Source organism: Bufo bufo, chromosome 5 (genome assembly GCF_905171765.1).
Source record: "Bufo bufo chromosome 5, aBufBuf1.1, whole genome shotgun sequence".
In the NCBI taxonomy this organism is placed as follows: Eukaryota; Metazoa; Chordata; class Amphibia; order Anura; family Bufonidae; genus Bufo; species Bufo bufo.
This window is the reverse complement of record NC_053393.1, coordinates 424,284,241-424,310,365: the sequence shown is the minus strand read 5'-3', so window position 1 is coordinate 424,310,365 and position 26,125 is coordinate 424,284,241. Positions and strand designations below refer to the sequence as shown.

The 26,125-nt window shown below is 42.8% G+C and overlaps 1 protein-coding gene and 1 long non-coding RNA gene across 2 annotated transcripts in view; both read left to right on the top strand.

Annotated features, from left to right (window-relative positions):
* Positions 1-26,125, top strand: part of OSBPL10 (oxysterol binding protein like 10) — a 469,724-nt gene that overhangs the window by 140,587 nt on the left and 303,012 nt on the right. The window lies entirely within an intron of this gene.
* On the top strand, positions 317-14,564 carry LOC121002067. Its single transcript, XR_005779207.1, has 3 exons — positions 317-421; positions 5,937-5,942; positions 14,554-14,564. It is a non-coding gene; the product is annotated as an uncharacterized LOC121002067 (long non-coding RNA).

Here is a 26,125-nt window from a genome sequence, read left to right as displayed (position 1 = left end):
ATGGTCACATGTCCATGACATCAGAACCATATGACCAGATAGCAATCATATGATTCCTTCTCCCTATAACTTAGTCATGGTAATGCAAAAATATATATTCTTCTATGAGATGATTCTGTGATTATATTTGTATTTTATAAATTGATCTATGAGCTGATATGAAGATAATTGAGAGGTGTAGATAATTAGCTTTAGCTGTATACAGGACCTGGGAGTATTTTAACTATGGTTGAAGGACCTGGGAGATGGTCACATGTCCATGACATCAGGACCATGTGACCAGGTAGCGATTATGTGATTGGCTGACATGTGCTGTGTGATTGCCACTCGGAAGTGCTGGAATCAGGTCGCATTTTAATGACCAGGAAGCACTGAAGGAGGCTGTCTCACAACATGAACACCTTTGGTACAGATGATCATGGTTAGTGATAATTAATCCCTCCTCTTTAGCCTTTATATGCCCAAATTTGTCTTAGTGTGTTTGTACCTCCTGACGAAGCCTACGTGGCGAAACACATGTTGAGGTCGAAGCAGTGGGGGAACCGTGTCACCATTTTTCAGCAGCAACATGGGTAGGTAACATGGTATCTGGATTAGGGTGGGACAAGTGGCTTACAGTTATTGTTATATGCCATCTTTATGAGTAGTATTGCACTGTCCAATTACACCCTACAGCATCCATTGCTTGGACGCTGTGAATAAGAGCTAGGGCTGCACGATATGGGAATTTTGTGCGATTGCGATTAGGGCCCTAAAAATTGCGATAACGATGTGCGATGCGATATTTTAAGTGAATTGTGCTAGAGGTCTATTTGCTTGGATTTTCCCATATGAGCCGCTGACGCGGCTGGGTATGACATAGTTATGGGGGATCTGTGGATGGCGCTGTTATGTGGGGGATCTGTGGATGGCGCTGTTATGTGGGGGATCTGTGAATGCGCTGTTATGTGGGGGATCTGTGGATGGCGCTGTTATGTGGGGGATCTGTGGATGCGCTGTTATGTGGGGGATCTGTGGATGGCGCTGTTATGTGGGGGATCTGTGGATGGCGCTGTTATGTGGGGGATCTGTGGATGGCGCTGTTATGTGGGGGATCTGTGGATGGCGCTGTTATGTGGGGGATCTGTGGATGGCGCTGTTATGTGGGGGATCTGTGGATGACGCTGTTATGTGGGGGATCTGTGGATGACGCTGTTATGTGGGGGATCTGTGGATGACGCTGTTATGTGGGGGATCTGTGGAGGACGCTGTTATGTGGGGGATCTGTGGAGGACGCTGTTATGTGGGGGATCTGTGGAGGACGCTGTTATGTGGGGGATCTGTGGAGGACGCTGTTATGTGGGGGATCTGTGGATGACGCTGTTATGTGGGGGATCTGTGGATGACGCTGTTATGTGGGGGATCTGTGGATGACGCTGTTATGTGGGGGATCTGTGGATGACGCTGTTATGTGGGGGACCTGCGGAGGGCCCTGTTATGGGGGACCTGTGGAGGACGCTGTTATAGGGGATGTGTGCTATAACACATGGGGCCACGATGGGGGCCAGCATAAGACACACATATAGCATCTTATGCTTGTCCCCCTCATGGCCCTATGTGTCCCTTCATGTGTCCTAAACTGCGCACACTGCGCCACCAATGAATGTAATTAAAGAGGACCTTTCATAGGTCCAAAGAATATGAACTTATCAGCAGGCTGCATAGAGCGGCGCCCAGGGATCTAAGTGCACTTACTATTATTCCTGGGCGCCGCTCCGTTCGTCCGCTGTGGCCCCCGGTATTTTCAACATTCAAAGCAAGGAGGAGGAGACGCCAGTGAGTCTCCGTCTCCATGACAGCAGCGCTGTCCAATCACAGCTCACAGCTCAGAGCCAGGGAGTTTTTTTTCTCCCTGGCTCTGAGCTCTGCGCTCTGATTGGACAGCGTTGCTGTCAGGGAGAAGGAGAGACACTGGCGTCTCCTCCTCCTTGCTCTGAATGTTGAAAATACCGGGGGCCACAGCGGACGAACGGAGTGGCGCCCAGGAATAATAGTAAGTGCACTTAGATCCCTGGGCGCCGCTCTATCATAAAATGGCCAGCCTCTGTACTTTCACTATGAATGCACTGCAGTGCAGAGAGCGGCAGAGAGCAAGCCGGCCGGCGCGTGACTGACGTCACTGTCACGCTCCTCCCACTTAATTCAGGAAGCAGGAGCGTGACTAAGTGACGTCAGTCATGCGCCGGCCGGCTGCCTCGCTCGCTCCCGCTCGTCGCTGCAGTGCATTCATTGTGAAAGTAAGTACAGAGGCTGGACCTGTTATCAATAGGACAGAGGACTTTTTTTTATCAATAGGGGCCCCTTCATATATAATAATCGCGGCATTTTCGGCTCGGCCGAATCGCCAAACCGCATTTTCCGTTTATCGCGATTCGATTACTTTCGCGATATATCGTGCAGCCCTAATAAGAGCTAGGTAGTTGTTCAACACTAGGGGACAGCAATTGCACCCGCAACTACTCCAATATTCACAGCTTCTGTTAATTGTCTGTTACCTGCTGTATATGGTCACATTATCCCCCATTGTGATTCTCCACATTGCAGAGCCCTTTTGTGGCCCAGTCTCCATGTTCTGTCCCTTTTGAGTCTCACCTGTAATGTTTATGTGATTTTATAATTAATAAAATGAGATTTTTTTACCTTGTTAAATCCTTGCTCTTTTTTTGTACAAGATACGGGCATATATGAACATGGGACCAACACAGATGCCTTCAGCTGCCAACGCGCACATGCAACAGGTCAGCCATAGGTACAACACTGCTGACAGATGTCTTTTAAAGCGGTTTTTGGAGAATGTTTTATAATGGCTGCCAGCAACCTGTCCTACAATGTGAGCAGGAGCGGTTGCCTCCACTTGCAGAGCTGCCTGGAGGAGGTGGGGTCTTACTATATATACTATTAGGATCCTGCCTACTGTGCAATCCTGGCCACAATATGCCATCATGGCTGAGCAGCCTGACAGGAAGGCTCACTAATATTTTGTATTATTCAAGTACCAGAGCATAGTACATAGTGAGACCCCCACCCCCTCCCTCCTAAGGTAGCTCTGCAAGTGGAGGAAAACTGTTCTACTCACCTTCTAAGACACGTTGCTGGTGGCCATTTTAAATCATTCCCATACAGACATCTATCCTCATTAAGCAGTTTCCTTCCAAACAATTATGCAGTTTATTTGGCATGTCTGCATTTTTTACTTTTTATTTTGCTGATCTCATGTGTCTTCAGGTTGAGAATAGATGAAAACCTTGAATAGAAATGTATTCAACGAACACTGCACATTCACAGCAATCAGAGGTGTACCTTGAAGCTCCTTGACCCCAACTGAGCCTCCCATCTGTCATATATCCTTTATTATACTGGTTCCTTCTTATGTGGCAGTGGGACCTCCTCAGATAACAATGCCAGGATACCCCTATGGCTATGCCCTTCATGTGAATGAATCAATAAGTAGTCAGAGAAATGCTGTTGAGCTCCCACACCATTTTGGAAACCAGTTATTTGACTCTGGAATTCCAAATGAACTACATAATATATGATTAAATACTATCTGATCCCCTTCTTCTGATCCCCTGTTTCTGATCCTCGCATGGCTGCCGCTGCATCTCCCTGTCGCGCCGATCAAAACATCTGGTGACGTGGGGCTGGTATAGGGCAGCCAATAGCAGGCCGCGACAGGGACGAGCCTCCCTAGCGTCACCCAAGATGGGGATATGCAGCAGCGGCCGTGCGGGGATCAAAAGCGCCGCGGGTGCCGGGGAGCGGGGTAAGTATAATCTATATGAGGAGCCTGGGCATTAGGGGCATCATTATAGGGGTTGGATAACCCCTTTAATTACCAGTGATTGTTTTATTATTAAGGGCAGAGTATAGAGCTGAATATAGTGGTAATTGCATTTGTAGACTATATATGACAAATTGATGAAGCATTTGATTTGTTTCTTTGAGCCATACTCCTGCATTTTCAAGGCAAAACACCTTGCTTCAGGATTATGAAAGTTGATCAAGTATAAAACTGAGAAAAGCAAACAAAAATGGTTTAATTTATCACGTCTCCTCTAAATTTCCCAGATCACCTCCACACAGCTCTCTAACATCCAGATTAAAGTATTCTAAATGGAAGCAGGAAATTATAATTAGAGCAGTCTACATTTTGGACTCGTTTGCTTAGTATAACTTTCCACCAAAGCTCTCAAAAGGAATAATGTTCTGGTTGTCTAAAACTTCCTGCATATTGTGACAGTAAAGCCATTTGTGAAATCACAAATATGGGACTTTGCAGGGCAAGTGACATTTGGAAAAATTGGAAGTTTTTTTTAAGCAGAACACAAACCTCAACAAGAAATGAGGAGTTCTTGTGATCTGCAGAGTTACAAATTATATTTTATAGAAGATGTCACATTTGTTTTTTTTTATCCATCAATGTTTAATTATAAAGAACTCTAATTTATTTTGCATTTGTATGATATCATAAGAGAGTGCTATCATTTATCAAACATTTATGTAGAGGGACAGAAGGCATTTTAACGAAATGCCTTCAATCACTCTACATAAATGTTTGGCAAGTTCTTTTTATTTGGTTCTGAGATCATAATGGTGTCTGGATGATCTGCATTCTCTTCCTTTTGAAAAGAAGCACACATTTTTCATTTTGACATTGAGGGATAAGCTGGCCAAATGAATTTAAGATTGTGCATGATATTTCAATAAGGAGAAGGAAATGAGCGACTGCCAAATATCTCGATTTCAAATCTAACATGTCCAGTGGCCATTGTTATAAAGAAATCATTAAAAGATTTTAAAAGACGAATATGCGAATATCTTGAAAGAAAAAAAGGTTTCTTGAAATGGGTCCCTCATTTGAGGATGTACTGGCTTTTTTATTTCTTTAATGCATCTGAAATAAAATAAAAATCTACGTTGCAGAGTCTTGCATACAATCGCTTACCATTTTGTGTCTGCAGCTTTTATACAAAACTGTGGATCTCTATGGTTACAGACTACAAATTACGTGCAGTCTGACCATGCTGTCACACTCACTTCCATCTGTCTCCTACTTCTTGCTAACCTACTGAACTTGAGTTAACAAGAACCTGGGGACAGTTGGAAGGAAGTATGACTGACTGTAGGATCATTTGGAGATTTATAGGGGTTTGCCACTTTCTGGCTATAGTTCTTTATTTTTTTTTGTATGTTGATGTTGATAAATGCAAGAGAATGCACCTGGGGCGTAAAAACCCAAGAGCAGAATATAAAATCTGTGATACAGTCCTAACCTCAGTATCTGAGGAAAGGGATTTAGGGGTCATTATTTCAGAAGACTTAAAGGCAGGCAGACAATGTCATAGAGCAGCAGGAAATGCTAGCAGAATGCTTGGGTGTATAGGGAGAGGAATTACCAGTAGAAAGAGGTAGGTGCTCATGCCGCTGTACAGAGCACTAGTGAGACCTCATTTGGAGTATTGTGCTCAGTACTGGAGACCATATCTCCAGAAGGATATTGATACTTTGGAGAGAGTTCAGAGAAGAGCTACTAAACTAGTACATGGATTGCAGGATAAAACTTACTAGGAAAGATTAAAGGACCTTAACATGTATAGCTTGGAAGAAAGACGAGACGTAGGGGATATGATTTAAATGCATAAAGGGAATCAACAAGGTAAAAGAGGAGAGAATATTTAAAAGAAGAAAAACTGCTACAAGAGGACATCGTTTTAAATTAGAGGGGCAAAGGTTTAAAAGTAATATCAGGAAGTATTACTTTACTGAGAGAGTAGTGGATGCATGGAATAGCCTTCCTGCAGAAGTGGTAGCTGCAAATACAGTGAAGGAGTATAAGCATGCATGGGATAGGCATAAGGCCATCCTTCATATAAGATAGGGCCAAGGGCTATTCATAGTATTCAGTATATTGGGCAGACTAGATGGGCCAAATGGTTCTTATCTGCCGACACATTCTATGTTTCTTTGTTTAATATGTAAAAGTTTTTGTTTTTCACTTTTACCATACTTTTGCACATGTGATCTTCTGAATGGTTCAATGACCATAATCAGCATTTTCTCCAGGTCATTGCAGCTTGTTGTGTGCTGTATTATACAGCACGCTCCTGCTGCATATGGAAACCAGTTTGTGAGCCCTCTCCATACATACCCTTAATTCAACTGAGTATACGACCGTTCTGTTTTTTGCGGCCCGCAAATTGCGGATCCGCAAAACATGGAAGCGGCCCATGTGCCTTCTGCAATTTGCGTAATGGAACAGGCAGCCCATTGTAAAAATGCATATTCTTGTCCGCAAAACGGACAAGAATAGGACATGTTATATTTTTTTTGCGGGGCCACGGAACGGAGCAACGGATGCGGACAGCACACAGGGTTCTGATCTTTTGCGGCCCCATAGAAGTGAATGGGTCCGCACCGGAGTCGCAAAAACTGCGGCTCGGATGCGTACCAGAACTACGGTCGTGTGCATGAGGCCATACTTGTACATCATTTTGCATTAACGAGTTAAGCAACCAGTTATGTGCGAGTCCCATGTATGGCAGGATTCAATATGAGATCAGGCCACTTTGAAAAAGATACACCCCCAACCAGAATTCTAAGTAAGTGCCATATAGTCATCTTTCAATTCTCAGAATAAAATACCTTTCAGAGAGTCAACATTTCGCCACTTTTTGGCCTTGGAAATGCAAAAGTCTGATCTATCCAAGAGATAAAAGGGTTGCTCATCCGATAAAACAAAAGTTTTACTGGACAGGCACTGATACCCTGCCACTCCCGTTCAAGAATTTCTCTGGTCCCTGCTGGTCTCTACTTTATGGTTCTTCTCCATATTTTGGAAATGACTGCTCAGCTAATTGATGGTCACAGCACTGACCTGCCTGAGCAGTCATTTCTTGTGTGTCAAGAGGAACAAGGAAATAGAGACCAGCAGAAATCCAGGAAGTCTTGGGACGGGACCAGCTTGGAATTGATGAGGTATCACTTTTTTTTTACACCATTCTAACTTCCACCTATCAATTTATTATGATAAGTTGTGGGTGGGTAAATGTCTTGACTCCCTTCCATCACTGCTTGCTGATGGGAGTCTGTCAAGTAGTTTTCACTAATCTAACTATAAGCAATGGCCATCAGAACTTTGTACAAGCAGGCAAAACATACAGTTGGAAGAAAAAGTATGTGAACCCTTTGGAATGATATGGATTTCTGCACAAATTGGTCATAAAATGTGATCTGATCTTCATCTAAGTCACAACAATAGACAATCACAGTCTGCTTAAACTAATAACACACAAAGAATTAAATGTTACCATGTTTTTATTGAACACACCATGTAAACATTGACAGTGCAGGTGGAAAAAGTATGTGAACCCTTGGATTTAATAACTGGTTGAATCTCCTTTGGCAGCAATAACTTCAACCAAACGTTTCCTGTAGTTGCAGATCAGACGTGCACGACAGTCAGGAGTAATTCTTGACCATTCTTTTTTACAGAACTGTTTCAGTTCAGCAATATTCTTGGGATGTCTGGTGTAAATCACTTTCTTGAGGTCATGCCACAGCATCTCAATCGGGTTGAGGTCAGGACTCTGACTGGGCCACTCCAGAAGGCGTATTTTCTTCTGTTTAAGCCATTCTGTTGTTGATTTACTTCTAGACTTTGGGTTGTTGTCCTGTTGCAACACCCATCTTCTGTTGAGCTTCAGCTGGTGGACAGATGGCCTTAAGTTCTCCTGCAAAATGTCTTGATAAACTTGGGAATTCATTTTTCCTTCGATGATAGCAATCCGTCCAGGTCCCGACGCAGCAAAGCAGCCCCAAACCATGATGCCCCCACCACCATACTTCACAGTTGGGATGAGGTTTTGATGTTGGTGTGCTGTGCTTTTTTTTCTCCACACATAGTGTTGTGTGTTTCTTCCAAACAACTCAACTTTGGTTTCATCTGTCCACAGAATATTTTGCCAGTACTGCTGTGGAACATCCAAGTGCTCTTGTGCAAACTGTAAACGTGCAGCAATGGTTTTTTTGGACAGCAGTGGCTTCCTCTGTGGTATCCTCCCATGAAATCTATTCTTGTTTAGTGTTTTACGTATCGTAAATTTGCTAACAGGGATGTGCTGTGCTCTTGCAGTCATCTTTACAGGATGGCCACTCCTAGGGAGATTAGCAGCAGTGCTGAACTTTCTCCATTTATTGACCATTTGTCTTACCGTGGACTGATGAACAGCAAGGCTTTTGGAGATACTTTTATAACCCTTTCCAGCTTTATGCAAGTCAACAATTTTTAATCGTAGGTCTTCTGAGAGCTCTTTTGTGCGAGGCATCATTTACATCAGGCAATGCTTGTGAAAAGCAAACCCAAGAACTGGTGTGTGTTTTTTATAGGGCAGGGCAGCTGTAACCAACACCTCCAATCTCATCTCATTGATTGGACTCCAGTTGGCTGACATCTCACTCCAATTAGCTCTTGGAGAGGTCATTAGTCTAGGGGTTCACATACTTTTTCCACCTGCACTGTCAATGTTTACATGGTGTGTTCAATAAAAACATGGTAACATTTAACCACTTAAGGACCACAGGTTTATACCCCCCTAAAGACCAGGCCCTTTTTTACAAATCGGCACTACACTACTTTCACCGTTTATTGCTCGGTCATGCAACTTACCACCCAAATGAATTTTACCTCCTTTTCTTCTCACTAATAGAGCTTTCATTTGGTGGTATTTCATTGCTGCTGACATTTTTACTTTTTTTGTTATTAATCGAAATTTAACGATTTTTTTTGCAAAAAAATGACATTTTTCAATTTCAGTTGTAAAATTTTGCAAAAAAAACGAGATCCATATAGAAATTTTGCTCTAAATTTATAGTTCTACATGTCTTTGATAAAAAAAAATGTTTGGGTAAAAAAAAAATGGTTTGGGTAAAAGTTATAGCGTTTACAAACTATGGTACAAAAATGTGAATTTCCGCTTTTTGAAGCAGCTCTGACTTTCTGAGCACCTGTCATGTTTCCTGAGGTTCTACAATGGCCAGACAGTACAAACACCCCACAAATGACCCCATTTCGGAAAGTACACACCCTAAGGTATTCGCTGATGGGCATAGTGAGTTCATAGAACTTTTTATTTTTTGTCACAAGTTAGCGGAAAATAATGTTTTTTTTTTTTTTTTTCTTACAAAGTCTCATATTCCACTAACTTGTGACAAAAAATAAAAACTTCTATGAACTCACTATGCCCATCACGAAATACCTTGGGGTCTCTTCTTTCCAAAATGGGGTCACTTGTGGGGTAGTTATACTGCCCTGGCATTCTAGGGGCCCAAATGTGTGGTAAGGAGTTTGAAATCAAATTCTGTAAAAAATGACCTGTGAAATCCGAAAGGTGCTCTTTGGAATATGGGCCCCTTTGCCCACCTAGGCTGCAAAAAAGTGTCACACATCTGGTATCTCTGTATTCAGGAGAAGTTGAGGAATGTGTTTTGGGGTGTCTTTTCACATATACCCATGCTGGGTGAGATAAATATCTTGGTCAAATGCCAACTTTGTATAAAAAAATGGGAAAAGTTGTCTTTTGCCAAGATATTTCTCTCACCCAGCAGGGGTATATGTAAAATGACACCCCAAAACACATTCCCCACCTTCTCCTGAGTACGGAGATACCAGATGTGTGACACTTTTTTGCAGCCTAGGTGGGCAAAGGGGCCCATATTCCAAAGAGCACCTTTCGGATTTCACAGGTCATTTTTTACAGAATTTGATTTCAAACTCCTTACCACACATTCGGGCCCCTAGAATGCCAGGGCAGTATAACTACCCCACAAGTGACCCCATTTTGGAAAGAAGAGACCCCAAGGTATTCGCTGATGGGCATAGTGAGTTCATGGAAGTTTTTATTTTTTGTCACAAGTTAGTGGAATATGAGACTTTGTATGAAAAAAAAAAAAAAATAATAAATCATCATTTTCCACTAACTTGTGACAAAAAATAAAAAATTCTAGGAACTCGCCATGCCCCTCACGGAATACCTTGGGGAGTCTTCTTTCCAAAATGGGGTCACTTGTGGGGTAGTTATACTGCCCTGGCATTTTCCAGGGGCCCAAATGTGTGGTAAGTAGGTATATGACCTGTGAAATCCTAAAGGTGCTCTTTGGAATATGGGCCCCTTTGCCCACCTAGGCTGCAAAAAAGTGTCACACATGTGGTATCGCCGTATTCAGGAGAAGTTGGGGAATGTGTTTTGGGGTGTCATTTTACATATACCCTTGCTGGGTGAGAGAAATATCTTGGCAAAAGACAACTTTTCCCATTTTTTTATACAAAGTTGGCATTTGACCAAGATATTTCTCTCACCCAGCATGGGTATATGTAAAATGACACCCCAAAACACATTCCCCAACTTCTCCTGAGTACGGCGATACCAGATGTGTGACACTTTTTTGCAGCCTAGATGCGCAAAGGTGCCCAAATTCCTTTTAGGAGGGCATTTTTAGACATTTGGATACCAGACTTCTTCTCACGCTTTAGGGCCCCTAGAATGCCAGGGCAGTATAAATACCCCACATGTGACCCCATTTTGGAAAGAAGACACCCCAAGGTATTCAATGAGGGGCATGGCGAGTTCATAGAAATTTTTTTTTTTTGGCACAAGTTAGCGGAAATTGATATTTTTAATTTTTTTCTCACAAAGTCTCCCGTTCCGCTAACTTGGGACAAAAATTTCAATCTTTCATGGACTCAATATGCCCCTCACGGAATACCTGGGGGTGTCTTCTTTCCGAAATGGGGTCACATGTGGGGTATTTATACTGCCCTGGCATTCTAGGGGCCCTAAAGCGTGAGAAGAAGTCTGGAATATAAATGTCTAAAAAATTTTACGCATTTGGTTTCCGTGAGGGGTATGGTGAGTTCATGTGAGATTTTATTTTTTGACACAAGTTAGTGGAATATGAGACTTTGTAAGAAAAAAAATAAATAATAATTCCGCTAACTTGGGCCAAAAAAATGTCTGAATGGAGCCTTACAGGGGGGTGATCAATGACAGGGGGGTGATCAATGACAGGGGGGGTGATCAATGACAGGGGGGGTGATCAATGACAGGGGGTTGATCAATGACAGGGGGGTGATCAGGGAGTCCATATGGGGTGATCACCACAGTCATTGATCACGCCCGTGTAAGGCTTCATTCAGACGTCCGTATGCGTTTTGCGGATCCGATCCATCTATCAGTGCATCCGTAAAAATCATGCGGACATCTGAATGGAGCTTTACAGGGGGGTAATCAATGACAGGGGGGTGATCAGGGAGTCTATATGGGGTGATCACCACAGTCATTGATCATGCCCCTGTAAGGCTTCATTCAGACGTCCGGATGCGTTTTGCGGATCCGATCCATCTATCAGTGGATCCGTAAAAATCATGCGGACGTCTGAATGGAGCTTTACAGGGGGGTAATCAATGACAGGGGGGTGATCAGGGAGTCTATATGGGGTGATCACCACAGTCATTGATCACGCCCCTGTAAGGCTTCATTCAGACGTCCGGATGCGTTTTGCGGATCCGATCCATCTATCAGTGCATCCGTAAAAATCATGCGGACATCTGAATGGAGCTTTACAGGGGGGTAATCAATGACAGGGGGGTGATTACCACAGTCATTGATCATGCCCCTGTAAGGCTTCATTCAGACGTCCGGATGCGTTTTGCGGATCCGATCCATCTATCAGTGCATCCGTAAAAATCATGCGGACATCTGAATGGAGCTTTACAGGGGGGTGATCAGGGAGTCTATATGGGGTGATCACCACAGTCATTGATCATGCCCCTGTAAGGCTCCATTCAGACGTCCGGATGCGTTTTGCGGATCCGATCCATCTATCAGTGGATCCGTAAAAATCATGCGGACGTCTGAATGGAGCTTTACAGGGGGGTAATCAATGACAGGGGGGTAATCAATGACAGGGGGGTGATCAGGGAGTCTATATGGGGTGATCACCACAGTCATTGATCACGCCCCTGTAAGGCTTCATTCAGACGTCCGGATGCGTTTTGCGGATCCGATCCATCTATCAGTGGATCCATAAAAATCATGCGGACGTCTGAATGGAGCTTTACAGGGGGGTGATCAATGACAGGGGGGTAATCAATGACAGGGGGGTGATCAGGGAGTCTATATGGGGTGATCAGGGGCTAATAAGGGGTTAATAAGTGACCGGGGGGGGGTGTAGTGTAGTGTAGTGGTGCTTGGTGCTACTTTACTGAGCTACCTGTGTCCTCTGGTGGTCGATCCAAACAAAGGGGACCACCAAAGGACCAGGTAGCAGGTATATTAGACGCTGTTATCAAAACAGCGTCTAATATACCTGTTAGGGGTTAAAAAAAACACATCTCCAGCCTGCCAGCGAACGATCGCTGCTGGCAGGCTGGAGATCAACTCTCTTACCTTCCGTTCCTGTGAGCGCGCGCGCCTGTGTGCGCGCGTTCACAGGAAATCTCGGCTCACGCGAGATGACGCCTATTGGCGTTAGCGTAGCCTGGGGGAGCCGCCGCAATGACGCCTTTCGGCGTTAGCGTGGCGGCAAGCGGTTAATTCTTTGTGTGTTTATTAGTTTAAGCAGACTGTGATTGTCTATTGTTGTGACTTAGATGAAGATCAGATCACATTTTATGACCAATTTGTGCAGAAATCCATATCATTCCAAAGGGTTCACATACTTTTTCTTGCATCTGTACCTTTTATGTCATATGGCTCTTTATTGAATGATCAGGAAAAGCGCTTTTAATCCTATGAAAAACAGATCCCAAATGTCCAGTGGGGTGGGCTTTGCTTTTAAAAGTGCCCAGGCCCAATGCCCATCCATTAAGATCCTCCCCTAAGCTTCCAAGGTTTCCTCCCCTCTCCTCTGATGTCACAACAATGCAGCGCTTCCCCGCTGTGTGCTGTTTGCTTGCTTGTACAACATTCTGATGGCCATTGCTGGTAGTTAGACTAGTGAAAGCTGCGTGACAGGCTCCCTTTAAAACTGATCATTTTCCTCAATGTATCTACTTTACTATCTCTACTTTCTACTCTCCTTCTTTCATGAATGTCTTGTTATTGCCAAAAAAATTTAAAATCAATAAATAATCTCTACTAAAAAGTCTCATATTTTCAGTTGGATGTGGAAAAAAGTTAGCTTTTCAAATAAGATTTCAATTCCAGCTTCTAAATTCCCATTTCATAAAAAAGGCATGTATAACAAAAAGAGCAGCGCTATCTACCAAAATATGAAGTGTCCTCTTTGTGCTGTCTTTCAAACAGGCTGCTATTATTTAAAAAGTTGGATGCTCTATAAGCATTATGGTCCTATAGGAAAAACAGTGTGCAAGAAATAAACTATTTGAAGGGATTCTCTGGGAATTAAGAAATTGAAAATACGTAAATATTACTTTATTATACCGTAAATATATTCCCAAATAACTTTCATTGGTATAATGTCTCGTTTTGTCTCGGAAGCAATTATTACCAGAAACAAAATGGCCGCTGTCCTTTTAGTGCACTCTAAACCTGTCCTAATCACACAGCTGTTACTTCACAACACTGAGGTAAAGAGCTGCCTCATCCTCCTCTCTTACTTGTCAGGGATTATGAGCCTGAATACAGATGAGAAGATCTTCAACTGAATCTCTGTAGGAATCGAGTTCATGAGAAGACATGAAGTACAGAGAGGACCGGACGGACAGACTGTGGTAATGTGGGGCAGTGGTAATGGATACTGCATACAACTGCTGCTGCTCATTAGCCACATCTGCTCATGAACTGCATTCCTACAGAGATTCAGCTGATGCCCATATTAAACTGTATTCAGGATCATAATCCCTGACAAGCAGAGCAGACAGGAGGATGAGGCAGCTCTTTAGCTCAACGTTGTGAAGTAACACAGGTTTTGTGTTTACTTATAGGACAGCGGCCATTTGATTGATAAAACAAAGTGTTCTCCATCTGCCACGCTCATATTAAACAATAGCATACAAATAACCAATATATAAATTGTTTTCTCACACAATGTGATCATCATATGTTTCTGATACAAAAATAAAGTAGAGTAAAAGAAAGTCAGTTTAGTTTAAGATCCCACTTCTGACCAGAGATGGTAATGTGGTATATGAAACAGTTAACCTCTTACATGTATGGCGGATATCGGATCTTTAAAGATGGCGCCCACTCCAGAGCACAGCGAGCGCCATAGCTAGCGGGTGCCGGCTGTTTCACACAGTGCACAGTGCCGATCGCAGACATTTAACTCCTTCGATGCCATGGTCAAATGTGACCACGGCATCTGAGAGGCCAGAAACCTGGAAGCACATGCTTCACAGGCAGGAATGCCTTCCCTCAGTGGAGATCGGGGAAGGCGTTCCATGTCAGTAATGAGCCTGTACTAGCCTTCCAGGCTCATTACTTGTATATTACAATTCAGGCCAGCAGGTGGCAGCACTGAATATTGTACTATAGCAATTTCTGTATAGGATAACAGAGAAAATTACATTGCCCTATACAAATTGCAGACTGATTAACTATAGTATGATAGTAGATGGACGTACTAAGTGAATACTGTTTACTGCCTAACTAAAGTACGTTAAAAACACTTTATTTAATTTTATTAAAAAGTTATCTCCACAATTATAGGCTGATAGGGTGAACTGGAACTAATACAGACCAATAATATGCTGGTTCCTAAGTAGACCCTACCACAAGAACTCCTTGAGTGTGAAAAGCAAAGGAAAACTCCTATTGCAGTCCTAGAAGTGTATCTGCACTAGTCCCTCAGGGCTGCAGACCCTATAGACAGTGCGTACCCTATTGTTGTATAAGACCAAGATATAGAAGGAGTATTCCCTATTGGGGCTCAGTAAGGGGAAGAGAGTCAGCCTGCATGTACCAAATCTATACTGCAGTCTAATACTCGACGCGTTACCCTTCCGACTACTGTCGGTAATTCATCAGGAGCATTGATCTAAGTGTATGGCCAACACTATGCACTGCGACCCTGATAGTGGGTGCGCAGTAATCACGCCAGCACACTTGATCTAATTACTGACTATAACGCTGCACGCCTCTGATGGCGTGCGTGCAGCAAAAAACAAGCCTCCCAGTCACTGTAGTGGCCGTAGCGTGCGCGAGGTATGCGCTGATTAAATGGAGATGTCTCCTCCCCTCACTGCCAGGCCTCTGACAGGCATCCAATAGGCGTCCGACCGCTCCCACCAGCCACGCCTCCTACTGCCGTCATCACTAACTTCTGACAGGCAGCCAATCCATGCATGACCGCTCTCGTCGGCCACACCTCCTCCTGTCGTCATCCTTCACTATGGCAGTGGGGAGTAAGTATATTTGTGACGAATGCTAGGGTTACAATCTAAACGGGGACATGAGGCCCATAAGATATCTCCAAATTCGGATAAATCTTATGTCTATGAATCGGAACAGGTGAAACACTACCTGCCATAGATAGTGACCAGTATTAACAGAAATGTCAGTCACTGCCACTCCTGCTAGAAACATAATGGATCCGATTGGATCCTGTCTCGTGGGAGGTCTCTGTCTGGCAGTAATTAGATCAGTAATTAGATCAAGTGTACTGGCGTGATTACTGCGCACCCACTATCAGGGTCGCAGTGCAGAGTGTTGGCCATACACTTAGATCAATGCTCCTGATGAATTACCGACAGTAGTCGGAAGGGAAACGCGTCGAGCATTAGACTGCAGTATAGATTTGGTACATGCAGGCTGACTCTCTTCCCCTTACTGAGCCCCAATAGGGAATACTCCTTCTATATCTTGGTCTTATACAACAATAGGGTACGCACTGTCTATAGGGTCTGCAGCCCTGAGGGACTAGTGCAGATACACTTCTAGGACTGCAATAGGAGTTTTCCTTTGCTTTTCACACTCCTACACACATAAGGAGTTCTTGTGGTAGGGTCTACTTAGGAACCAGCATATTATTGGTCTGTATTAGTTCCAGTTCACCCTATCGGGCTATAATTGTGGAGATAACTTTTAAATAAAATTAAAGTGTTTTTAAAGTACTTTAGTTAGGCAGTAAACACTATACAAATTGCAGTCTAATTGCCTTTTGTGGTCCATTTAACCACCTCAGCTCCCCTAGCTTAAACACCCTTAATGACCAGACCACTTTTTACAAACACTTTTTACATTCTGCACTACATTACTTTCACGGTTTATTGCTCGGTCATGCAACTTACCACCCAAATTAATTTTACCTCCTTTTCTTCTCACTAATAGAGCTTTCATTTGGTGGTATTTCATTGCTGCTGACATTTTTACTTTTTTTTGTTATTAATCAAAATTTACCGAAATTTTTGCAGTTGTAAATTTTTTTTTTTAAAAACCTACATTTCTATATAATTTTTTTTCTAAATTTATTGTTCTACATGTCAATGATAAAAAAAAAAATGTTTGGGTAAAAGTTATAGCGTTTACAAACTATGGTACAAAAATGTGAATTTCCGCTTTTTGAAGCAGCTCTGACTTTCTGAGCACCTGTCATGTTTCCTGAGGTTCTACAATGCCCAGACAGTAGAAAAACCCCACAAATGACCCCATTTTGGAAAGTAGACACCCTAAGGTATTCGCTGATGGGCATAGTGAGTTCATAGAACTTTTTATTTTTTGTCACAAGTTAGCGGAAAATTATGATTTTTTTTTTTTTTTCCTTACAAAGTCTCATATTCCACTAACTTGTGACAAAAAATAAAAACTTCCATGAACTCACTATGCCCATCACGGAATACCTTGGGGTGTCTTCTTTCCAAAATGGGGTCACTTGTGGGGTAGTTATACTGCCCTGGCATTTTAGGGGCCCTAATGCGTGAGAAGTAGTTTGAAATCAAAATGTGTAAAAAATGCCCTGTGAAATCCTAAAGGTGCTCTTTTGAATGTGGGCCCCTTTGCCCACCTAGGCTGCAAAAAAGTGTCACACATGTGGTATCGCCGTACTCAGGAGAAGTTGGGCAATGTGTTTTGGGGTGTCTTTCTACATATACCCATGCTGGGTGAGAGAAATATCTCTCTAAAAGACAACTTTTCCCATTTTTTTATACAAAGTTGGCATTTGACCGAGATATTTATCTCACCCAGCATGGGTATATGTAAAATGACACCCCAAAACACATTGCCCAACTTCTCCTGAGTACGGCGATACCACATGTGTGACACTTTTTTGCAGTCTAGGTGCGCAAAGGGGCCCAAATTCCTTTTAGGAGGGCATTTTTAGACATTTGGATTCCAGACTTCTTCTCACGCTATAGGGCCCCTTAAATGCCAGGGCAGTATAAATACCCCACATGTGACCCCATTTTGGAAAGAAGACACCCCAAGGTATTCCGTGAGGGGCATGGCGAGTTCATAGAAGTTTTTTTTTTTTGCACAAGTTAGCGGAAATAGATTTTTTTTTTTGTTTCTTCTCACAAGGTCTCTGTTTCCGCTAACTTGTGACAAAAAGTTCAATCTTTCATGGACTCAATATGCCCCTCAGCGAATACCTTGGGGTGTCTTCTTTCCGAAATGTGGTCACTTGTGGGGTATTTATACTGCACTGGCATTTTAGGTGCCCTAAAGCGTGAGAAGAAGTCTGGAATATAAATGTCTAAAAAATTTTACGCATTTGGATTCCGTGAGGGGTATGGTGAGTTCATGTGAGATTGTATTTTTTTGTCACAAGTTAGTGGAATATGAGACTTTGTAAGAAAAAACAAAAACAAAAAAAATCTAATTTCCGCTAACTTGTGACAAAAAAAAAAGATCTTCTATGAACTCGCCATGCCCCTCAAAAGTGATTTTTTTATAGCGCCGCAGCGATTTTACGGTGTTTTTGCAGTGATTAGAAAAAAAAAATTCTGTCACTGCGATGGGGCGGACTGAACGCAAGTGTGCACACAAGATCAGGCCTGATCGGGCGAACACTGCGTTTTTTGTAGAGCCTATAGAACATGTCCTATTCTTGTCCGCAATTGCGGACAAGAAAAGGCATTTTCTATATAGTTCTGGCAATGTGTGAATCCGCAAAATGCGGAAAGCACATTGCCGTCACTGCGATGGGGCGGACTGAACGCAAGTGTGCACACAAGATCAGGCCTAATCGGGCGAACACTGCGTTTTTTGTAGAGCCTATAGAACATGTCCTATTCTTGTCCGCAATTGCGGACAAGAAAAGGCATTTTCTATATAGTTCTGGCAATGTGTGAATCCGCAAAATGCGGAAAGCACATTGCCGGTGTCCGTGTTTTGCGGATCCGTGGTGTCCGTGTTTTGTGGATCCGCAAAACACATACGGACGTCTGAATGGTGCCTTACAGGGGGGTGATCAATGACAGGGGGGTGATCAGGGAGTCTATATGGGGTGATCACCCCCCTATAAGGCTCCATTCAGACGTCTGTATGTGTTTTGCGGATCCGTGGGTCCGCAGATCCGCAAAACACATACGGACGTCTGAATGTAGCCTTACAGGGGGGTGATCAGGGAGTCTATATGGGGTGATCACCCCCCTGTAAGGCTCCATTCAGACGTCCGTATGTGTTTTGCGGATCCGTGGATCCGCAAAACGCATACAGACGTCTGAATGGAGCATTACAGGAGGGTGATCAATGACAGGGGGGTGATCAGGGAGTCTAATATGGGGTGATCACCCCCCTGTCATTGATCATCCCCCTATCAGGCTCCATTCAGACGTCCGTATGTGTTTTGTGGATCCGCGGATCCGCAAAACACATACGGACGTCTGAATGGAGCCTTACAGGGGGGTGATCAATGACAGGGGGGTGATCAGGGAGTCTATATGGGGTGATCAGGGGTTAATAAGGGGTTAATAAGTGACGGGGGGGTGTAGTGTAGTGGTGTTTGCTGCTACTTTACAGAGCTGCCTGTGTCCTCTGGTGGTCGATCCAAGCAAAAGGTACCACCAGAGGACCAGGTAGCCGGTATATTAGACGCTGTTATCAAAACAGCGTCTAATATACCTTTTAAGGGGTTAAAAAAATCGGATCTACAGCCTGCCAGCGAATGATCGCCGCTGGCAGGCTGCAGGTCCACTCGATTACCTGCAGTTCCTGTGAACGCGCGCGCCTGTGTGCGTGCGTTCACAGGAAATCTCGCGTCTCGCGAGATGACGCGCCGGCGCGTCCACTCGGAATAACAGGGCCGCCACAAAGACGCAATCCTGCGTACGGCGGTCCTGTAGTGGTTAAGGACCTGAAAAAAAATTAATAATTTCGAATCACCCTCTTTCCCTAAAATCTAAATAAATATACAGTGGTCCCTCAAGATACAATATTAATCGGTTCCAGAAGGACCATTGAATGTTGAAACCATCGTAAGTTGAGTAATCGGTTCTAAAGCCCCAAAATGTTATCCAAGATAAGAGAAAATGAAGATTTAAGAAAAATAAGCAGATAACTAAGACAGATAAAACAAATTCTTACTTATACCAGTCAGGAATAGGTGCTAAGTAGCAACTAATTAGCTATTTTACCAGAGAAGTGGCCTTGATTGGTTGGCTGAGACATTGTATGTTGAGTCTGGTTTCAACTTACGATGGGTCAGAAAAGACCATTGTATGTTAAAAATATTGTATCTTGAGGCCATTGTATCTTGAGGGTTCACTGTACTAAAATTAACATCATGGGCATCACCACATGCGAAAACGCCTGTACTATTAAAATATTTTAAAAATTCCATGCTGTGAATGGCTTAAAAACATAGTAACGTAGTATATAAGGCCGAAAAAAGACATTTGTCTATCCAATTCGGCCTGTTATCCTGCAAGTTGATCCAGAGGAAGGCAAAAAAAAAAAACTGTGAGGTAGAAGCCAATTTTCTCCACTTAAGGGGAAAAAAATTCCTTCCTGACTCCAATCAGGCAATCAGAATAACTCCCTGGATCAACGACCCATCTCTAGTAGCTATAGCCTGTAATATTATTACACTCCAGAAATACATCCAGGCCCCTCATAAACTCTTTTATTGTACTCCCCATCACCACCTCCTCAGGCAGAGAGTTCCATAGTCTCACTGTTCTTACCGTAAAGAATCCTCTTCTATGTTTGTGCACAAACCTTCTTTCCTCCAGACACAGATGTCCCCTTGTCACAGTCACTGTCCTGGGGATAAATAGATGATGGGAGAGATCTTTGTACTGACCCCTGATATATTTATACATAGTAATTAGATCTCCCCTCAGTCGTCTTTTTTCTAAACTAAATAACCCTAATTTTGATAATCCTTCAGGGTACTGTAGTCCCCCATTCCAGTTATTACTTTAGTTGCCCTCCTCTGTACCCTCTCCAGCTCTGCTATATCTGCCTTGTTCACGGGAGCCCAGAACTGTACAGAGTACTCCATGTGTGGTCTGACTAGTAATTTGTAAAGTGGTAGGACTATGTTCTCATCACGGGCATCTATGCCCTTTTTGATGCAACCCATTATCTTATTGGCCTTGGCAGCAGCTGCCTGACACTGGTTTTTACAGCTTAGTTTGCTGTTCACTAAAATTCCTAGGTCCTTTTCCATGTCAGTGTTACCCAGTGTTTTACCATTTAGTATGTACGGGTGAATTGCATTATTCCTTCCCATGTGCTTAACCTTACATTTGTCAGTGTTAAACCTCATCTGCCACTTATCTGGCCAAGCCTCTAATCTATCCAGATCCATCTGTAGCAGTATACGGTCCTCTTCCATGTCAATTACTTAACACAGTTTAGTGTCATCTGCAAAAATTGATATTGTACTGTGCAAGCCTTCTATAAGATCATTAATAAATATATTGAAGAGAATAGGGCCCAATACTGACCCCTGAGGTACTCCACTAGTGACAGTGACCCAATCTGAGTGTGTACCGTTAATAACCACCCTTTGTTTTCTATCACTGAGTCAGTTACTAACGCACATACAGACATTATCTCCCAGCCCAAGCATTCTTATTTTATATACTAACTTTTTAATGCGGTAGAGTGTCAATGTTTTGGAGAAGTGCAGATATACGACATCCATTGATTTACTGCTGTCAAGTCTAGAACTTACCTCCTCATAGAAACTGAATAAATTAGTTTGACATGACCGATCCCTCATAAAGCCATGCTGATATGGCATTATTTGCTTATTTTCCTTGAGGTACTCCAAGATAGCATTTCTTAGAAAACCTTCAAACAGCTTACTCACGACAGATGTTAAACTTACCGGCCTATAGTTTCCAGGCTCTGTTTTTGGACCCTTTTTAATATTGGCACTACATTTGCTATGCGCCAATCCTGTGGAACACTCCCTGTCAGTATAGAGTCCTTAAATATCAGAAATAAGAGTCTGACTATGACATTACGGGGGTGATACGGGGGTGTATGCCATCTGGTCCTGGCGATTTGTCTATTTTGATCTTTTTAAGATGCCTTTGTACTTCTTCCTTGGTCAGACAGGACACTTTTGTTGGGGAATTAACTTTTACATTCTGCATTTCATCTGACAGTTTATTTTCTTAAGTGAATACAGTGGAGAAAAAAATATTTAATAGCTTTGCTTTCTCCTCATCGCTCTCTGCAACTCCCCCCTCATTACTTTGTAGAGGGCCGACACCTTCAGATTTATACTTTTTACCATGTATACAATTGAAAAACATTTTAGGGTTAGCTTTGCTCTCTTTGGCAATTAATCTCTCGGTCTCTAGTTTGGCTGCTTTTATTAGTTTTTTACATATTCAATTTTTTTTCCTTATAGTTTTTCAGTGCTTCCTCGCTACCTTCCTGTTTTAGTGATTTAAATGCTTTTTTTTTTGTCATGTATTGCTTTCTTTATAGTTCTATTTATCCACATTGTTTTTTTCTTGTTCTTTAACCTTTTATTCCCATATTGTATGTGCCTCTCACAATTAGATTTTAGGATGCTTTAAAAAATATCCCATTTTGTGGCTGTATTTTTATGTTTGAGGACTTTGTCCCAGTTAGTTAGGCCTATGGCCTCTCTTAGTTGGCTAAATGTAGCTTTTTTGAAGTTTGGTATTTTTGTTCCTCCCTGAAGAAAAACTCTTTTGAATGATAATTGGAAGGTTATTACTTTATGGTCACTATTTCCCAGGTGTCCCCCGACCTGCACATCTGTTGTTCTGTAAGGTCTATTGGTTAATATTAAGTCCAATATGACCGTCCCTCTAGTTGGGTCCTGAACCAGTTGGGAAAGGTAATTGTCTTTGGTTATTGTCAAGAACCTGTTTCCTTTATGAGATATACAAGTTTCAGTTTCCCAGTCTATATCTGGGTAGTTGAAGTCCCCCATAATAACCACCTTATTATGATCTCGTTTAGTAGCAGATTTTTTGTGGACTCTGGTATATTAGGTGGTTTATAATAAACTCCTATTAGTAATTTATGATTGTTTTTGTCTCCATGTATTTCTACCCACAGTGACTCCACATGTTCATGTCCCTCACTTATATCTTCCCGGAGTGTGGGCTTTAGACAGGACTTTTGGCGATCCTTTCTAAACAGACTGTAACTCTGTACATTAACTGCCCAATCATAGCTATCATCCAGCCATGTCTCAGTTATTCCCACTATGTCTTAGTCCTCCTTACACATCACTAATTCCAGTTCCCCAGTTTTATTAGTCTACATACATTTAAGAGGTTTATATATATTTTGTACCCTACACTTTAACTTCTGAGCTGTCCCTCCTTCTATTTCTCCCCCAGTAACATTACCTTGCCCCCGGTCTCTATCTGCACTATCTTCCCATCCTATAACGTAATTTCCCTCCCCCCCCCAGTCCCTAGTTTAAACACTCCTCCAACCTTCTAGCCATCTTCTCCCCCAACACAGCTGCTCCTTCCCCATTGAGGTGCAGCCCATCCCTACGAGAGAGCCTGTAACCAACAGAGAAGTCGGCCCATTTTTCCAGGAACCCAAACCCCTCCTTCCTACACCTGTTCTTGAGCCACTTGTTAACCTCCCTAAACTCCCGCTGCCTTTCTTGTGCGGCTCATGGTACGGTAGTATTTTGGAAAATACTACCTTTTGAGGTCCTTGCCCTAAACTTTTGAACTAAATCCTTAAAATCTTTTTTAAGGATGCTCCACCTACCTCTAACTTTGTGATTGGTTCCGATATGGACCATGACCGCTGGATCTTCTTCAGCCCCTCCCAGTAATCTGTCCACCCGATCCACGATGTGTCGAACTCGAGCACCAGGAAGACAACACACCGTTCGACGGTCCCGGTCTTTGGGACAGATTGCCTTATCTGTACCCCTAATAATTGAGTGTCCCACTACTAGCACCTGTCTGGCCTGCCCTGCTCTCCTGGTCCCCTGCTTACTGGAGCCGACATTCCCCTGACTGGCAGAGGAAGTGTCTGGCTGCAGCAGTGCTCTCCCTGGACTGACATCCCCCTCATCTGCCAACCGTGCAAACTTGTTGGGGTGTGTCAGATCAGGGCTAGCTTCCCTGGCACTCTTCCTTCTACCCCGCTGTTACCCAGCTAGCTACCTCATGTTCCTGAGCCTCCTCGCTACCACCCTCCCCCACATCTGCCCCATAGAGTGCTTGATCAGTGAGCAGCAAACTCTTTTCCAAATTGTCAACGCTTCTCCCAAAATTTTTTTAATAAAAAGTGATCTAAAAATCATACACACCCCAAAATGATATTAACAAAAACTACAGATCGTCCCTCCAAAAATTTGCTCTCATACATCACCGTAGACAGAACTACTGTGTAAAAAAGTTATGGGGTCAGAATATGGCATTAAGTCCCCTCTATGCCCTTACTGAAGACTGCTAGCCATTCATTCTTAACTTCTAGTAGAAATATAAAGAAATGACACAACATAGAGGCATGAGAATATATGCTCCTAAATTGTAGTTACATGGGGAATGCATGTACAGTAGCTATTAAAACAGGCATGTCAGGAGCGGTGACAGGTCCTCTTTAAAGTCAAAACTTTAATCACACCAAAACCTTAATTTTGTTTCTTTTGAGGCATTCAAAGGTGGATTTGCTTGTGTACTCCAGATCAGGGATGCTCAACCTGCGGCCCTCCAGCTGTTGTAAAACTACAACTCCCACCATGCCCTTCTGTAGGCTGATAGCTGTAGGCTGTCCGGGAATGATGGGAGTTGTAGTTCTAAAAATCAAACCACGGTCACCTGACCAAAAGCTCCTTTTAGGGTTCCTATCTATGTGTTAAAACTTTAACCTTTATTATTTACTTTTAAAACAAAAATACTCAGAAATACTTAAAAATATCAGGTTGCAGTTTCTGGCTGTCAGTTAATTTATGTATTTTTTGGGGCGCTGTCACTCGCTCTACATTCTATTTAAGAGGTGGTTAACCTCATGGATACTCTGTGGCCATGTATCACCGCAGGTTAGCAGGTGTGTTTTCAATGGTGAATTATGTGGTGTCCCTATAGGTCCTAAGTATAGGAGTTTCTATTGTAAATAATTTAGATGTATTCCTATATCCCTATGCGACAGACATCCATCATTTATTCACACATCTCACACGCTGGGAGATCAGGCAGTTTGCCTCTGAACATTTGCACAATATGTATTGAGCTGGACAATAATTGCGACCCTACTGGTTGTGGATCTTGCCCTATACTGCAACCTGTCTAAAAATAGTATATGGTCACTACCCCACCCGACATGTTTCGCCGCGATGCGGCACTCAATTTGGCAAATAAACAATCAGGGATATACAGATGAGGCCAAAGTGCTTTGAGATGGACTTTGCCTGTTCTACTTACAGTTCAGTTGAGTGGAATCATACAGTTCATAATTTTCTGGAGACTGGGACCAGATATCCTTTTCCTGAAATGTCCTTACTCCTGGCTACATGCCCCATTAGGGACGACCCCACGTTTCGATGGCTAAGCCCTGATTAAACAGTAGTCTATCCATAATTCTATCGATAAATCTGACACCTAGTTGTAAGGCGCCTTACATTTCGGTGTCAAATTCATCGATTAGACTTATCTTGCCTACTTCCTGAAGAACCAAATGTGTCGGGACAGTTTTATACGGAACTTCTTTTCCGAGTCACCTAGTCAGGGTTTCATCAATAAGTGGGGTCACTCCTGTTGTGGGTGGGACCAAAGTTTCCCTCTGGTGTGGTGCAGAAGCACTAGAGAGAAACAGAAGCTAGAACTGATCCCATAGTTTTATGTGGGATTGTTCATATTCATCTGGCACATCAGTTGTGAAAACCATAAGTCTATGGATGCCAGAAATGTACGGCACACATACAAATATATCTGTTGTGTCTAGATATAGCTTGACACAAATGATATATGTGCATCCGGCCTAAATACTGACAGGTGAACACTGAGAATGGTGAGCTAACACACCCACCTATTACCAGAACAGTGTGGCTAATGGTGTTCAAGAGATTTTGATACCTTGATCTCTATAGCTTTGAAAATCCATTGATAGAAGATTTATTGGATCCGAGAGGATTGCATGCTGCGTAAAGTAAATTAAACGTTGAAACAAGATAGGAAAGCACATGATGATATAGAGCTTCTCTCAATATACATTGGTAAAATGTGCATTTACCTGGAGCTAGTAACACAAATACTGTATATTGATGTAGAATTGGGAAGGAATCGGCAAGAGTAATAGGAGCAGAGCATTGTGACTTTATCTAGGTTGTCATACAAGAGAACATAAGAGCTTAGTGAAGGCACTTTGTTGAAGAACTCAAATATCAATAGTGAGAAGATAACATGGCTTAGTGATAAGCTCTGCGAGCGGATAGAAACAATACAGTAGCGCCAAGTAGAGTACCCTATTGGAATGTACTTTAAATCTTACCAGTAACAGCAGTATCAAATGATTACAAGTGCTTGCTAGCAAATTATTCTCCAAGCCGACATATCCTATAAAACCTCTAGTTAACACTAAGCATGTTAAGCAGAGGACTTCTGGAGAGCTGGCTTCTCTTGGGAGCTGAGACTGGCTTTTTATCAACTGTAAGCTAAGCAGCCGTAAGAGGCTGATAATTGACATCATAATTGTATTGTAGTAACACAACATGAAGGGGGAAA